We start from the raw sequence: 15414 nt of genomic DNA on the forward strand, positions 1-15414 counted from the left end.
TCTTCGTAGAAACTTGCAAGTGTTCCATCTTAATCTCCAAACATGAGAGAAATCCCGTGTTTGTGGCAAAGTTCTAGAAATCTCGAGAACACCTTACCTTTCGCAGACGCCGAACTTCGCAGTGAAGTAGGAGCTGCATGTGGTCTCTGCCAATTTCATAACGCACTTCACTAAGCAGTCTCGAGTTTATAGGCATTGCTTTAATAAAACTGACGAATTTTACTGCAGCATCAAGAATTTTTTTTGACACACTCGTCCAGATCTTTAGCAGTGGGAGCCTCCTTAAGGATGCCCGAATGTGTTGACTGAACGAAGGGAGACACTTACCTAAATTTCACGACTAGGCCAGCGTGAATATCAGACATAGCATGTGCACCATCAGCCCTACCTAGTTTGACCACTACAGATCATTTTCTTTAACAAATTTGTCAACAGGTTGCAAAATCTGTTCCACTGATTTTTGTCAGCAAATTCCGGAAAATCAACAGTTCCTCAGTATTGCCGTTCAACTGAAAACTACCACAAGCTAATAAACTAGCCTCACCAGCAACGTCTGTACTCTCATCAACCTACAGCGAGAAGTATTCACTTTGAAATGACAGCTTCTTTCGCGTCTCCAGACATTTCATCAGTTCTTCTCTTCACAGTTGTATTACATAATGGAGTTTCATTGTTTTTTTTTCGTACATTTTTCATCAGACAAAGGATTGCTTACTATTTCTGCTGCTGTTATAATACGTTCTCCTACGATATGACTTAACCCCTTCTTTGCAGTTACCAAATATATCTAGTAAGAAACTGTTATTTAGTATGTTCTGTTTTGAAGCGTTTCCCATGATAGATTTAGTCATTAAAAATTTATTTTCTTGATCTGAAACAAGTCGAGAGACTTTACTACATATTCAGGATGTTTAGTTGATAGCTTTTCAAGTTTTAATAGTTTCATACCGTTAGAGTTTCGAAACAAATCTCACACTTAGGAGAAAGCTCTTTCTTGGCACAAGACTATACAAATGAGAGTTTTAAAAAATTTGGATTCTACTTACGAAAATATCTTAGTCTTATTTGCTATTTTGGTACTACGTGGACTCGACATTACCCCACTTACAGAATCTAATGTGGAAGTTCCTTCATCACTTGGCTGCTCCGTCGTCGAACACCCCGCCTAAAACCAAGCACCCGTGATGACGTGCAGTCACAATCACATGATAGAACACAAAATCATTGACTGAAGGTAGATTTACACACTTAAGTGGCGCAATAGAGCCGTGACTGACCCGTGATTCCACCGACGTGTTGTAGGAATGTAAATGACAATGTTCGCACTCATCCCTGGCGTGACCGTAAGAGTGTAAACCGTGCTTTCGCCGTCGTTGTGGCAACGAGTCACTCATTCTCCTCGGTTTCATATTAACATATCTCTTCATCAGGACTTACCTTATATTCTCATAAAAGCTGATGGATTTTGACACACTGGGAAACTATAACGTTAGATCTAAGCTGCAGGAAAAGTGCGCATCAGTTGTTAGAATTTTTCTCTCCCTCCATTGTCGGTGACTTATCCAACAGAGCTCGGCATTTTTAAGGAAATCAACAGAGAAAACAATATTTACAAATCACCACACCATATGTAATTGCAGTCATCCACACACTTCCCTTTACGTCCTTGCATTTCCAAATCTCATTAAAACAGCGTCTGCGTACAGAATAGGTCAGCGTTAATGCTGCCTCTGTTGCAGTTCTGTATAAATCTGTCGAAGACAGTAAGCGACACACAGAGGTAACTGATGCCACCTATAACAGTGCACTTGTAATATACAGACTGAGTTTTCGGTACGATGTGAAATTTTATCTGCGAAAATTACAGGCTTCTTGATTCAGTAACAGTCCTCTCTCTCTCTCTCTCTCTCTCTCTCTCTCTCTCTCTCTCTCTCTCTCTCCCCCCCCCTCTCCCTCTCTCTCTCTCCCCCCCCTCTCTCTCTCTCTTTCTCTGTCTCCCCCCCCCTCTCTCTCTCTTTCTCTGTCTCCCCCCCCCCTCTCTCTCTCTCTCTCTCTCTCTCTCTCTCTCTCTCTCTCTCTCTCTCTCTCTTTCTCTGTCTCCCCCCCCCTCTCTCTCTCTCTCTCTCTCTCTCTCTCTCTCTCTCTCTCTCTCTTTTATATATATATATATATATATATATGTGTGTGTGTGTGTGTGTGTGTGTGTGTGTGTGTGTGCATTTATTTGTTTATTTTGCAACAATGCCGAAATGCCAGTATCTCAGTATCAGTTCCACAAATCTGCACGAATACAAGTTCTAATAACTACCAAATTGGTGGAAACTCAGTACACGAAGTCTGCCTAGTTTTGATTTAGCTGTAGTTCTTCGTTCGCCTTTCGATTTCACAATCACATCACCAACAGTCGACTTGGGCAGCTTTAGAGGAGTTGAAACCTCTCTGATGAATTTCTTGGGCAGGCGACATCCAACTAGTTCGATGCCACGGAGTTCTCCTGATAGACCCTTTCTACTGACAAAAAAAATATTCACCGCCTCACGTGACACCTAGTAGTCATTTCTGCATTACTCCGGAGGCTTTCGGTCAAATATTGTATTATTTGAAGCTTTTCAGCGACGTAGCCTCGCAAGGATGTACCGTATTTCATTTCCCTATTCATTAGCTGTTATAAGGAATGCATCTAAAAAGGGCTGGGGGTGGGTTCAGGCATTTGTTACACCGTTTTGGTAACGATGTCCCACAAGGGAATAGAAAGTACAGATGGAAGTGTCTGCGGAGATAAGCAAGATAAAATAACATCGAACTGTACTGAATTCTAGCAACGCTATAACTGGCTTGTCATAAGGTCATACTCCCGCCATATTGCCCATATACGGGAAGAAAAATGTGATGAAGGCAGCCTGAAGTTGGAGTGGGTCGTGAGACGATGGGCTGAGAGGTGTGGGTCGCTGCGTCTCCCACGGGGACGTGCTCAGTATCGATCCCAGCTGCCGGCTCCTGGCGCTCGGCTCACCTTTGAGCCGCCCGTTCTCCAGCGCTGGAGTCTATTTCGGTCGCTTTCCCCGGCGTCTTGGTGGGCCTATTTCTGCCATCCGGCGGCGGCGTGCGCTCCGGCTGTCCTCTTGGGCTGCTTGCCGCTGCCGCGGGCGCTTGTGCAAGACGCCGCGCCGACGCCTACCTGGCGTTCATTGTCCGCGCCCACTCACCGGAACGCCGCCGTCATTTGCTCGCGCCTCATTTCGCGACGACCTCCGCGCCTCCGTGTTAGTTACATCGCGTGATGCATTGAGTGGAACAGGACGGAGCTGGAGCATCACTGGAAGTCTCCAACGGCTGAACTGCGACGTATTTGCAGAGAACCTTGCGCAGTCAGCATCAGTAAGCCTCACTTACGATGGTGATACCGATACTACACTCCTGGCCATTAAAATTGCTACACCAATAAAAATGCAGTTGATAAACAGGTATTCATTGGACAAATACACTCCTGGAAATTGAAATAAGAACACCGTGAATTCATTGTCCCAGGAAGGAGAAACTTTATTGACACATTCCTGGGGTCAGATACATCACATGATCACACTGACAGAACCACAGGCACATAGACACAGGCAACAGAGCATGCACAATGTCGGCACTAGTACAGTGTATATCCACCTTTCGCAGCAATGCAGGCTGCTATTCTCCCATGGAGACGATCGTAGAGATGCTGGATGTAGTCCTGTGGAACGGCTTGCCATGCCATTTCCACCTGGCGCCTCAGTTGGACCAGCGTTCGTGCTGGACGTGCAGACCGCGTGAGACGACGCTTCATCCAGTCCCAAACATGCTCAATGGGGGACAGATCCGGAGATCTTGCTGGCCAGGGTAGTTGACTTACACCTTCTAGAGCACGTTGGATGGCACCGGATACATGCGGACGTGCATTGTCCTGTTGGAACAGCAAGTTCCCTTGCCGGTCTAGGAATGGTAGAACGATGGGTTCGATGACGGTTTGGATGTACCGTGCACTATTCAGTGTCCCCTCGACGATCACCAGTGGTGTACGGCCAGTGTAGGAGATCACTCCCCACACCATGATGAAGGGTGTTGGCCCTGTGTGCCTCGGTCGTATGCAGTCCTGATTGTGGCGCTCAGCTGCACGGCGCCAAACACGCATACGACCATCATTGGCACCAAGGCAGAAGCGACTCCCATCGCTGAAGACGACACGTCTCCATTCGTCCCTCCATTCACGCCTGTCGCGACACCACTGGAGGCGGGCTGCACGATGTAGGGGCGTGAGCGGAAGACGGCCTAACGGTGTGCGGGACCGTAGCCCAGCTTCATGGAGACGGTTGCGAATGGTCCTCGCCGATACCCCAGGAGCAACAGTGTCCCTAATTTGCTGGGAAGTGGCGGTGCGGTCCCCTACGGCACTGCGTAGGATCCTACGGTCTTGGCGTGCATCCGTGCGTCGCTGCGGTCCGGTCCCAGGTCGACGAGCACGTGCACCTTCCGCCGACCACTGGCGACAACATCGATGTACTGTGGAGACCTCACGCCCCACGTGTTGAGCAATTCGGCGGTACGTCCACCCGGCCTCCCGCATGCCCACTATACGCCCTCGCTCAAAGTCCGTCAACTGCACATACGGTTCACGTCCACGCTGTCGCGGCATGCTACCAGTGTTAAAGACTGCGATGGAGCTCCGTATGCCACGGCAAACTGGCTGACACTGACGGCGGCGGTGCACAAATGCTGCGCAGCTAGCGCCATTCGACGACCAACACCGCGGTTCCTGGTGTGTCTGCTGTGCCGTGCGTGTGATCATTGCTTGTACAGCCCTCTCGCAGTGTCCGGAGCAAGTATGGTGGGTCTGACACACCGGTGTCAATGTGTTCTTTTTTCCATTTCCAGGAGTGTATATTACACTAGAACTGACATGTGATTACATTTTCACGCAATTTGGGTGCATAGATCCGGAGAAATCAGTACCCAGAACAACCACCTCTGGCCGTAATAACGGCCTTGATACTCCAGGGCATTGAGTCAAACAGAGCTTGAATGGCGTGTACAGGTACAGCTGCCCATGCAGCTTCAACACGATACCACAGTTCATCAAGAGTAGCGACTGGCGTATTGTGACCAGACAGTTGCTCGGCCACCATTGACCAGACGTTTTCAGTTGGTGAGAGATCTGGAGAATGTGCTGGCCAGGGCAACAGTCGAACATTTTCTGTATCCAGAAAGGCCCGTTAAGGACCTGCAACATGCGGTCGTGCATTATCCTGCTGAAATGTAGGGTATCGCAGGGATCGAATGAAGGGTAGAGCCAGGGGTCGTAACAAATCTGAAATGTAACGTCCACTGTACAAAGTGCCGTCAATGCGAACAAGAGGTGACCGAGACGTGTAACCAATGGCACCCCATACCATCACGCCGGGTGATACGCCAGTACGGCGATGACGAATACACGCTTCCAATGTGCGTTCACCGCGATGTCGCCAAACACGGATGCGAGCATCATGATGCTGTAAACAGAACATGGATCCATCCGAAAAAGTGACGTTTTGCCATTCGTGCACCCAGGTTTTCTCGTTGGATACACCATTGCAGGCGTTCCTGTCTGTGATGCAGCGTCAAGGGTTACTGCAGCCATGGTCTCCGAGCTGATAGTCCACGCTGCTGCAAACGTCCTCTAACTGTTCGTGCAGATGGTTGTTGTCTTGCAAACGTCCCCATCTGTTGACTCAGGGATCGAGACGTGGCTGCACGATCCGTTACAGCCGTGCGGATAAGATGCCTGTCATCTCGGCTGTTAGTGATACGAGGCCGTTGGGATCCAGCACGGCGTTTGGTATTACCCTCCTGAACCCACCGATTCCATATTCTGTCAACAGTCATTGGATCTCGACCAACGCGAGCAACAATGTCGCGATACGATAAACCGCAATCGCGATAGGCTACAATTCGACTTTCATCAAATTCGGAAACGTGATGGTACGCATTTCTCCTCCTCACACGACGCATCACAACAACGTTTCACCAGGCAACGGCGGTCAACTGCTGCTTGTGTATGTGAAATCGGTTGGAAACTTTCCTCATGCCAGCACGTTGTAGGTCTCGCCACCGGCGCCAGCCTTGTGTGAATGCTCCGAAAAGCTAATCATTTGCATATCGCAGCATCTTCTTCCTGTTGGTTAAATTTCGCTTCTGTAACACTTCATCTTCGCGGTGTAGCAATTTTAATGGCAAGTAGTGTACATACATTGCTTCGTGCTATGTCCATTTTACTTCAAAAATGTCATGGTTTCATATGGATGGTAAACTTCATGTGACTCCTAAGAAAACGTCATAGTTTCATTTTCTATTGGCGCACGCGTACGCTCCCTGGAGTGCTCATTCTTCAGACCGGTCGACACTTCGAAGGAAACAAATGAGAGACAAACTGCGGTTCTTGTGTTTGAAGTACTCCAAGTTAGCATAATATACATGGTGGTTGCTATTAACCCTTAAACAATTACGAAGTGATGTAGATGACGCTGTGGCAGGTAATTTAATATAAGACATGTGCGGCAGCAGAAGTCGGGAAATACCCCAAAAGTCAGTAACAGATGTTGAACCATGTAACGTCACCAGATGACGTACGAGGCCCACGAGAAAGACAGGCGGTGGCGTCTACATCACACCACGTGACGCTACAGGTCTTACGAGTGCCACCAGCCGTCTCCGGCGGGGAGCGAATAAAGATTTCAGACGGCCTTAATAATTTTTGACTTGGCGTTTAAATACGTGCAAGCTCTCAACAGCACACGACAAATTTCAGACCTTTAGAGGATTCCTTTTCATTGACACATTGATTTTCCGTGGATCCTGCATGGCGCCGAGCATTCGTGAAGTGTGGCGGACAAGGCGACTAGTTCGTTGCTAGACCCGTACTACTCGTGCGCCGTGCACATGCAACGGTTGCTCTTGTCCATCCTGTCCCCAACGGCAGTGGACAGCGCTACACATCGCTCCGCTAGGCTACAGTCTTCCAGTTCTTGCATTCTGCAAGGTGGTACGGTTTGTCTCGCGGTGGTGGTAATACAAGACTACAATGAATCGGTTTACATTTAAAGAACTTGGAGAGATGCATCGCTGTCGTGGTGCTGCTGATTCCACTGCCCTTGCAGCGTAATGTATTTACGCAGAAAGTTTCCCAGAGTGTGCCTTACTTTCTCACGAATCGCTTGCTACTGTGAGTCATCGAATGTTTGAAACAGAGACCCTGCACTTAAGTAAACACTGAAGACACATGTATTGAGGGAAAGTAACGCAGTGGTCAGACATGCTGTGGTCTGAAATCTGACTTCATTAACTAAAGAAAACGTGGGCCATTTGTTGGCAGCGATGCAATTCGGAAGCTCAGACTCATTGTGTTGTGACAGTACGGTACTGAATTTTGCAAGAAACCAGCGGAGGCCGCGAGACTGGTAAACAAAATAATAAACGTTACCACAGTGTAAACACAGAATTATCTAACGCAATTCAAAACGTACTGCCTGCTAGACGTAAGACTCAAACTGCGAGGTCACAGGACTGAAGTCGCGCAGGTAGGCTCGGAGCCACACCAATTGTAAATGCTTGAGTTGCGATGATCAGGTGCGGCAGACCTAAAGCCTGAACCGCTGCATCTGCGGCAAGGTACGTCATCTGGTGACGTCACATATTCAACATTCGCTATGCCCTTTTGGGATATTTCCCGACGTTTGTGGCCATGGGTGTCTTATATTAAGTTAATTGTTTCAGCATCATCCAGGTCTCTTCGGGGTTTTTAAACATCAGTAAGATTCACCATATAGGAAAGAAATACCAGTAGGTCGCTTTCGACCGATATTACGTGTCATCCTTCTCATTCATTCGCCGTAATGGTAGGAGTAACTTGCTCAAACTGTAATTTATACAAATAATGAGTCACTTAGACTGGGTGTCCCTGGAGGAATGGTGAATAGTCAGGGATATGACAAGAACGATCATTCGAAGCAAAGAAGTCAAGTAAAGACGGGTACTAAAATCCATATCTTAAGAGCTATGAGCACTTCATCTTCGCTACTGTGAAACATCTCTTTTCTAGTGAAAAAAAGTGCCCATAGCTCCACAGGTATGCATTTTAGAGCCCATATTTACTAGACATTTTTGTTTGAAATGATCGTTCCTGTAACCTGAATATTGACCGTTCCTCCTGGGACAATCTATATACCAAATCTTAGAAACTACAAAAAAAACAAAAACAAAAAAAGAAGGTTCAAATGGGTCTGAGCACTATGGGACTTAACTGCTGAAGTCATCAGTCCCCTATAACTTAGAACTACGTAAACCTAACTAACCGAAGGACATCACACACATCCATGCCCGAAGCAGGATTCGAACCTGCAACCGTTGTGGTCGCGTGGTTCCAGACTGAAGCGCCTAGAACCGCTCGGCCACACCGGCCGGCTAGAAACTATATTAATGATAAAAATGATGAGTCATATATACATAAAATTTGGCTGGAGTTACTCTAGTTCCTGAATTACATGAATGCACGGAATCAGCAGTTGTGATACGTATTATGTTAATTGAAGGTGGAGGGAGGTAGAGGGAAGGGAGGGGAAGGGGAAGGGGAAGGGACTGTTGATGTCAACTGCATCGGGACTTTGTGCGGAATCAACGGCGACGATTGAAAATGTGCGCCGGACCGGAATTAGAAACGTGGATCTCCTGCTTACTAGGCAGTTGCGAGCATCTACGTCATCCCTTTTCACTTCACCCAATTCCTGTGGGAGATGAATGGTTCCTACCCCATAGTGCTTCTTTCCAGATAGTAACACGTGTATCAGATTTCGTTGAAGTTGGTCCCGTGGTATAGGAGATGTGGAACGGACATAGACACATTTGTACAGGACGGTTACAAATAAACTTTTTCTACTTGAGAGGGGACCCAATAATGAAACGAGTGATCGTAGGACAATGAAACTTCGTGGTAACATTTGTAAGACCATGCTGAAGAGAGATAACGAATAAACAATTGAATGAAGCACATTTTAATTTTCACGTGAGAAGATAACATTTGTTAATTCCGTACAATATTTACGCTCCAGGCTTCAACGTTGCTCAGAGTGATGACCATCTGCCTTCATGACAACCTGAAACTGCACTAGAGATTGCTCTACTGTTGCCCTCACCATGTTCATCTTCAACCTCCGATGTGTGTCAGTGTTCCGTTGACAAACCCTGTCATTTCGATAATCCCACAACAAAAAAATCATAAGTGTTCATATCTGGCGAGATCGATAGCAATGCAGTTTGGAGCAATCAGCCAATGATACCGTTTTCTCCAGACTTGCTACGGGCTGACCTCATGAGCAATGCTCTGTGCTCACGAAGAGCAGTAGCCGTAACGCTGTTAGTTCTATAAAACAGCTTTACGAGTGAAGCCCGGTTCATCTTGCCCAGACCCATGTTGACAGTCTGGAACTGTTCAAAAAATGGTTCAAATGGCTCTGAGCACTATGGGACTCAACTGCTGTGGTCATCAGTCCCCTAGAACTTAGAACTACTTAAACCTAACTAACCTAAGGACATCACACACACCCATGCCCTAGGCAGGATTCGAACCTGCGACCGTAGCAGCAGCGCGGCTCCGGACTGGAGCGCCTAGAACCGCACGGCCACCGCGGCCGGCTCTGCAACTGTAATGCACAGTAATGCTTGTGTTTTAACAGTACATCGTCGTACTAGTACTGGCGCCTAACGGCATGTCATGACACAAACACTGCAAATACTGGAGCGCACAGCCTGAACATCATTCCTATAATATTGGGTATCCAAACGATAAATTGTTTTCATACTACTCTGGCTCGAATAGCGGAAACTTAATTATAACCATCCTGTATATACACACCGACATGTTAGAAACAAGATACTGGTCTCGTCATAGCTAATTGCGTTATTACACACCAGGCTGTGCTGGGTGTCATTTGATTCGCTTGGCTGTTATGGTCGGGAATGTCGCTGATGATTTGAACTTGCCAAGTTTCTTCAACATTTAAACTGTATCCATCCTGTCATTCAACTCACAACGAGACCTCAGATAGAAGGCCATAAGCTGCCTTTCCTCAATGCGTTACTTGAGAGAACAGCCGAGGGACCTCTAGGCCAAAGGATATAGAGAGAATTTGGGCACATTCGCGTCCATCTCCACTTCTCGAGCCATCACCACCCGCCACAAAGAAGTTCCATTCTAAAGACTCTAGTTCATAAAGTTCGAACACAGTAAGCCAAAATGTAATCTCTTCGGAGAAGTACGCTTACGAATAGTTTCCGGAAGAAATGAGCACTCAGATCAACGAACTGAGCGGGCGTTGCTGTCAAAAACAACGCCAGAGGAAGAGTCCGAGACTAAGAAGGAAAGCGAAAAGCGAAGAATCCCTATGTGCCACTTGCTCTCCTCATCCATCAAAGCTGGAAATAGAATACGAATTTCACGAAATAACAGTGTGGGATTCCTAAAACGAATGAGAAACAAGTGATCATCAAAGAGGGTGGCGGGCGCAGGGATTAGAACTCGTCTAAAGTAATGCCACTAGACCAACAATATTTCATAGTCCGGTTGGAGCCGAGACAGTGAGTATGGATAGAAGACGACGATTAGGTCGGCCAACGAAATACTATGGAATAAAGTGAAATCAACAGCTCGGCTGAGTCGTCCGTTGTGGCCGAGCGGTTCTAGGTGCTTCAGTCCGGAACCGCGCTGCTGCTACGGTCACAGGTTCGAATCCTGCCTCGGGCATGGATGTGTGTGATGCCCTTAAGTTATGAGGTTTAAGTAGTTCTATGTCTAAGGGACTGATGACCTCAGATGTTAAGTCCCATAGTGCTTAGAACCATTTGAAGCTCGGCTGAACGAATCGAAAACACACCATTAACATGAATAATTTCACTGCTTCGTCCATGTTCCCTTTTTCCCCGAATACCACATAACACCAGTGTACTTCTGCTTCCTAACTTAAAATACTTTTGTATTTAATTATTTCTACCAAAAATGTCAATTTTTGTCATTTCTTGTTCCCTTACGTTTCTTCCAAAATCATATTTTACTTGCTAAATCAGTGTTGTTAGACTCCTGCGCTAAAGATACTTAACATTCAGTTTGTTTTACATGTCGTCAGCCTTTATACACAGATATCTAAAGAACATCAGTTGCCTCTTCCGAATTGTTTGTTATATTTTCTGTGTTATCTCACAAACCAACGTTACTACCTACATCTACATAACTGCTCTGCAGTTCACACTTGAACTATTTGACCAAAAGCGTCCAGACACACCTACGTAATGCAGCAGTTGTCTCGGATTCAACAGTACAGGAGGAGACGGGGAGTATTGTGCTGTCAGTAGTACAGCAGACCAAAATGACAGTGCATAGGATTTCAAAAAGTATGAGGTATAATAAGCGAGCAGCTTCTCGTAATCCACACATTCCTATAGTCAGTGCTAAGTAAAGCTTGAGATGGTGTTAAGACCGAGGCCACAGGGCTGTGGATGACACAAAACAAGTGGTTTGGAGTAACGAATGACATTACACCCCGTGACAGCTGGACAGGATGATTTGGGTTCGGCGCATTCCTGGAGAACGTTTTGCCATGGAGTGTAGCGCCAGCAGTGAAGTACGGAGGAGATGGTGTAATGGATTCGTTGCTGGGGTATGGTTCCGTTATTGGGCCTAAGAAAACGTCAAGTGCGGAAAGATACAATCTTTTACTGCACTGTGTACCGCTTGCAGTAGAGGAGCAGTTCTTAGAGGATGAATATTTACATCGGCATGACAATACACTATATCATACAGCAGCATCTGTGAGGCTGATTTGCAGTAGTCTGCTCAAAGTACCGACCCGTACCCGATGCAGCACTGTTACGGAGGTGAGTTAGAGCCTAGATTCGCTCCAGATCTCAGCGTCCAACGTCACTACGTTCTCTGGTTTCGGCTCTTCAGGAAGAATAGGCAGTAATTCCTCTGCAGACTCTGACACACCTCATCACAAGTGTCCCCAGCAGACCTGAAGTCGTCATAAAGGCGAAGGATGAACACACCCCTTAGTGATATAAACTAATACTGGATACTTTTGACCAGATAGTATAAGTGCTTGCAAGTGAGTTGACAGCACGTATAGATTATTCCTTATCCGTTGTACTCTGCAGTACCAGGCAGGAAAATCGAACAGCAATTTTTGTACATGCGAGCTCTGATTTATTCCTATGGTCATTTCTCCCTATGTGATCAGAGTCAACATAATATTTTCTCATTCGGAGGAGACACTTGGTGATTGAAATTTCGTGAAAAGATCTCGCTGCAACCAAAACCGTCTTTATTTTAATGATTGTCACCCCAACTCCTTTATCATATGCGTGGCACTGTCTCCCCTGTTCCGCGGTAGTGTAAAACGCGGAGCACTTCTTAGGACTACTTTGATGTCCTCTGTCAGTCCCATCTGGAAAGGATCCCATATAGCGCAGCAGTACACCAGACTAGCATGGAAAAGCGTAGTGTAGGCAGTCTCCTAAGTAGATTCGGTGCGTCTTCCAAGTGTTCTGACAATAAAAGGCAGTCTTTGGTTCGATTACCTCAAATAATTTTCTGTGAAATGGTTCCAATTTAATTTGTTTTAACCGTAATTCTTAGGAATTTACAGCCTTCAAATTTGTGTGATTTACCGTGAAACCGAAATTTAGTAGCGTTTTTTTCTAGCACTCATGTGGAACACCTCACACTACTTATTGTTTAGTGCCTAAATAGTTTTGTAAGTCGTATTGATCTTCTAAGATCATTAAACAATAAACGGCAGCATCATCTGCAAACAGCGCCATGGTACTTCTCAGATAGTCTCGTGAATTATGCAATAGATTAGGAAAAGCAGAGTGTCTATAACAACACCCTGGGAGACGCCAGATATCACTTCAGTTTAACTGGATGACTTCGCATAAGTGACTACGAACTGTGAGCTTTCTGACAGGAAATAACAAATCCAGTGGCACAAATAAGTCGATAATCCATAGGCACACAATCTGGCTAGAAACCTAATTTCTAAACAACCAGTATTGTTAATGGATTTAGCACGTCGCTTAGCGTTTATATTTCTGAATCTCGCTATCTGTGCAGCTTATAATTCAGTATTAGATATTCATTCACATATGGCCATTCTGAATTCAGACCTTCATAATAACCTGTATTCTCGTCCCATCTTCTGTAGCCTTCAGTCTGCGGCATATTTTTCGTAGCCACTGTATGTAATAATTTCACCCATATCCTTCCGTGTCTATTTTCCCTATGTGACCTCTATCGTTTCTATAAACATTTGGAGAATGCTTTATATTCATCCTCAGTTCGATTTTTCCTGCAGATTTAGTTAAATTTTTTGTTGGATATTTGCCTCAGAAAATAAATTTGTATCGCTGTAAAGGAAGTAAAAATCGTCTGAAAATCGTACGTACGCAAATACTTTCGTGTTTGCCCAAGCATGAATGCTGATATTCCATGATTTTTAACTTTCTGTTCCGGTTCTCTACAATTACTATCAAAGACGAAGTTGATGAGAGTGGGAGACAGATGACAACTTTACTCAATACCTTTGCTAATTTTAAACGATTTGATAAAATATCATAGTAAATTTTACTTTTCAAATTGCCTGTGAAAGACTACCACGTATAACGTTCGCCAATTTAGATTTAACTGCGAATTCTATTACAACGTACACTGATGATTTCTATACACCGAGTGGAAGATATTACTATAGTTTATAAATGTTACTATTGTGTGTTCGGCGTTCAGTGGCCTATGATTTCAGCTAACACTACGCGAACCAAATTTGTTGTGAAATTAGTCTCTGTACTTGAACTACACTTCACTTCCGTCAAAAAGAATCAGCTCATTTGTCACGGACAAGCGTTTGCCGCTCACTGATTGACAGACACATGCTGGCTGCTTGTGACAGAGAGTAATAGAACCAGCATGCGAGACGTGTACTGTGTCACGCTAAGTGTCAGGGAGATTAATGGCGGTCCCGAAGGAGAACCAAAGTGGGCACCGGCGTGTGGGTCCTCATTGGGTGACGGGCACGAGGCGGGTTGCGTCGGAGCAACGAGCTGTAACTTTAACTCCTGGGCTGCCTCCTCCTAAAGAGAGCAACGCGTAATTTTACTTTCCTCAGACTGTTTGTTAGGAGTCAGCAATTTTAATTTTCTCAATTTTTGTACTATGGATGTTAACGTGATGCTTTCCGAATACTCGTATATAAATTTTAGAGTCCGTCAATTAATCATTTGCAATCACAAAGTCCTCACGTTCATACTCGTTTCAGTGCATCATGAAACCTGTCACAGTGCGCTGCCAAAAAGTCGAACTTTTTGTGATCTAACTACCGGTATTTTGTCTACGCATTTAATCGAGTCCCAATTAGTAGATATCCATATTCGCTACTTGCATGTCCAGGCTCAAAGTGCAACGCCTTCGTTGTCTCAAGTGATACTGAGGTTTGATTAACAAATAAAAACTTCCCAAAATATCTTTATTCTTTGAATGGTTTCATGATGCCTTCAGCTGCCATTATCTTTATTTAGTTGTTACAAAGATTTCACATATATAAAATCTACCACAATACTCAATGAAACATTACTGAAACCTATGAGAATGGAGAAAAAACTGCTTTATGGTTGCGTGATCTTTAGCATTATAGCCATATTTATTTATGAGTGTATCGATAATTGTAAGTCTGTCAGACAGCAAAGGACTTGGAAGAGCAGTTGAACGGAATGGACAGTGTCTTAAAAGAATGGTATAAGATGAACATCAACAAAAGCAAAACGAGGATAATGGAATGTAGTCGAATTAAATCGGGTGATGCTGAGGGAATTAGATTAGGAAATGAGACACTTAAAGTAATAAAGGAGTTTTGCAATTTAGGGAGTAAAATAACTGATGATGGTCGAAGTAGAGAGGATATAAAATGTTGACTGGCAATGGCAAAGAAAGCGTTCCTGAAGAAAAGAAATTTGTTAACATCGAGCATAGATTTAAGTGTCAGGAAGTCGTTTCTGAAAGTATTTGTATAGAGTGTAGCCATGCATGGAAGTGAAACGTGGACGATAAATGGTTTAGACAAGAAGAGAATAGAAGTTTTCGAAATGTGGTGCTACAGAAGAATGCCGAAGATTAGATGGGTAGATCACATAACTAATGAGGAGGTATTGAATAGAATTGGGGAGAAGAGGAGTTTGTGCCACAACTTGACTAGAAGAAGGGATCGGTTGGTAGGACATGTTCTGAGGCATCAAGGGATCACCAATTCAGTACTGGAGGGCAGCGTGGAGGGTAAAAATCGTAGAGGGTGAGCAAGAGATGGGTACACTAAGCAGATT

At 45.1% G+C, this 15414-nt stretch overlaps 1 protein-coding gene across 1 annotated transcript in view; it reads left to right on the forward strand.

The window, feature by feature from the left end:
- Positions 1-15414, forward strand: part of LOC124720473 — a 366010-nt gene that overhangs the window by 301629 nt on the left and 48967 nt on the right. The window lies entirely within an intron of this gene.

Source organism: Schistocerca piceifrons, chromosome 1 (assembly GCF_021461385.2).
Source record: "Schistocerca piceifrons isolate TAMUIC-IGC-003096 chromosome 1, iqSchPice1.1, whole genome shotgun sequence".
Lineage (NCBI taxonomy): Eukaryota > Metazoa > Arthropoda > Insecta > Orthoptera > Acrididae > Schistocerca > Schistocerca piceifrons.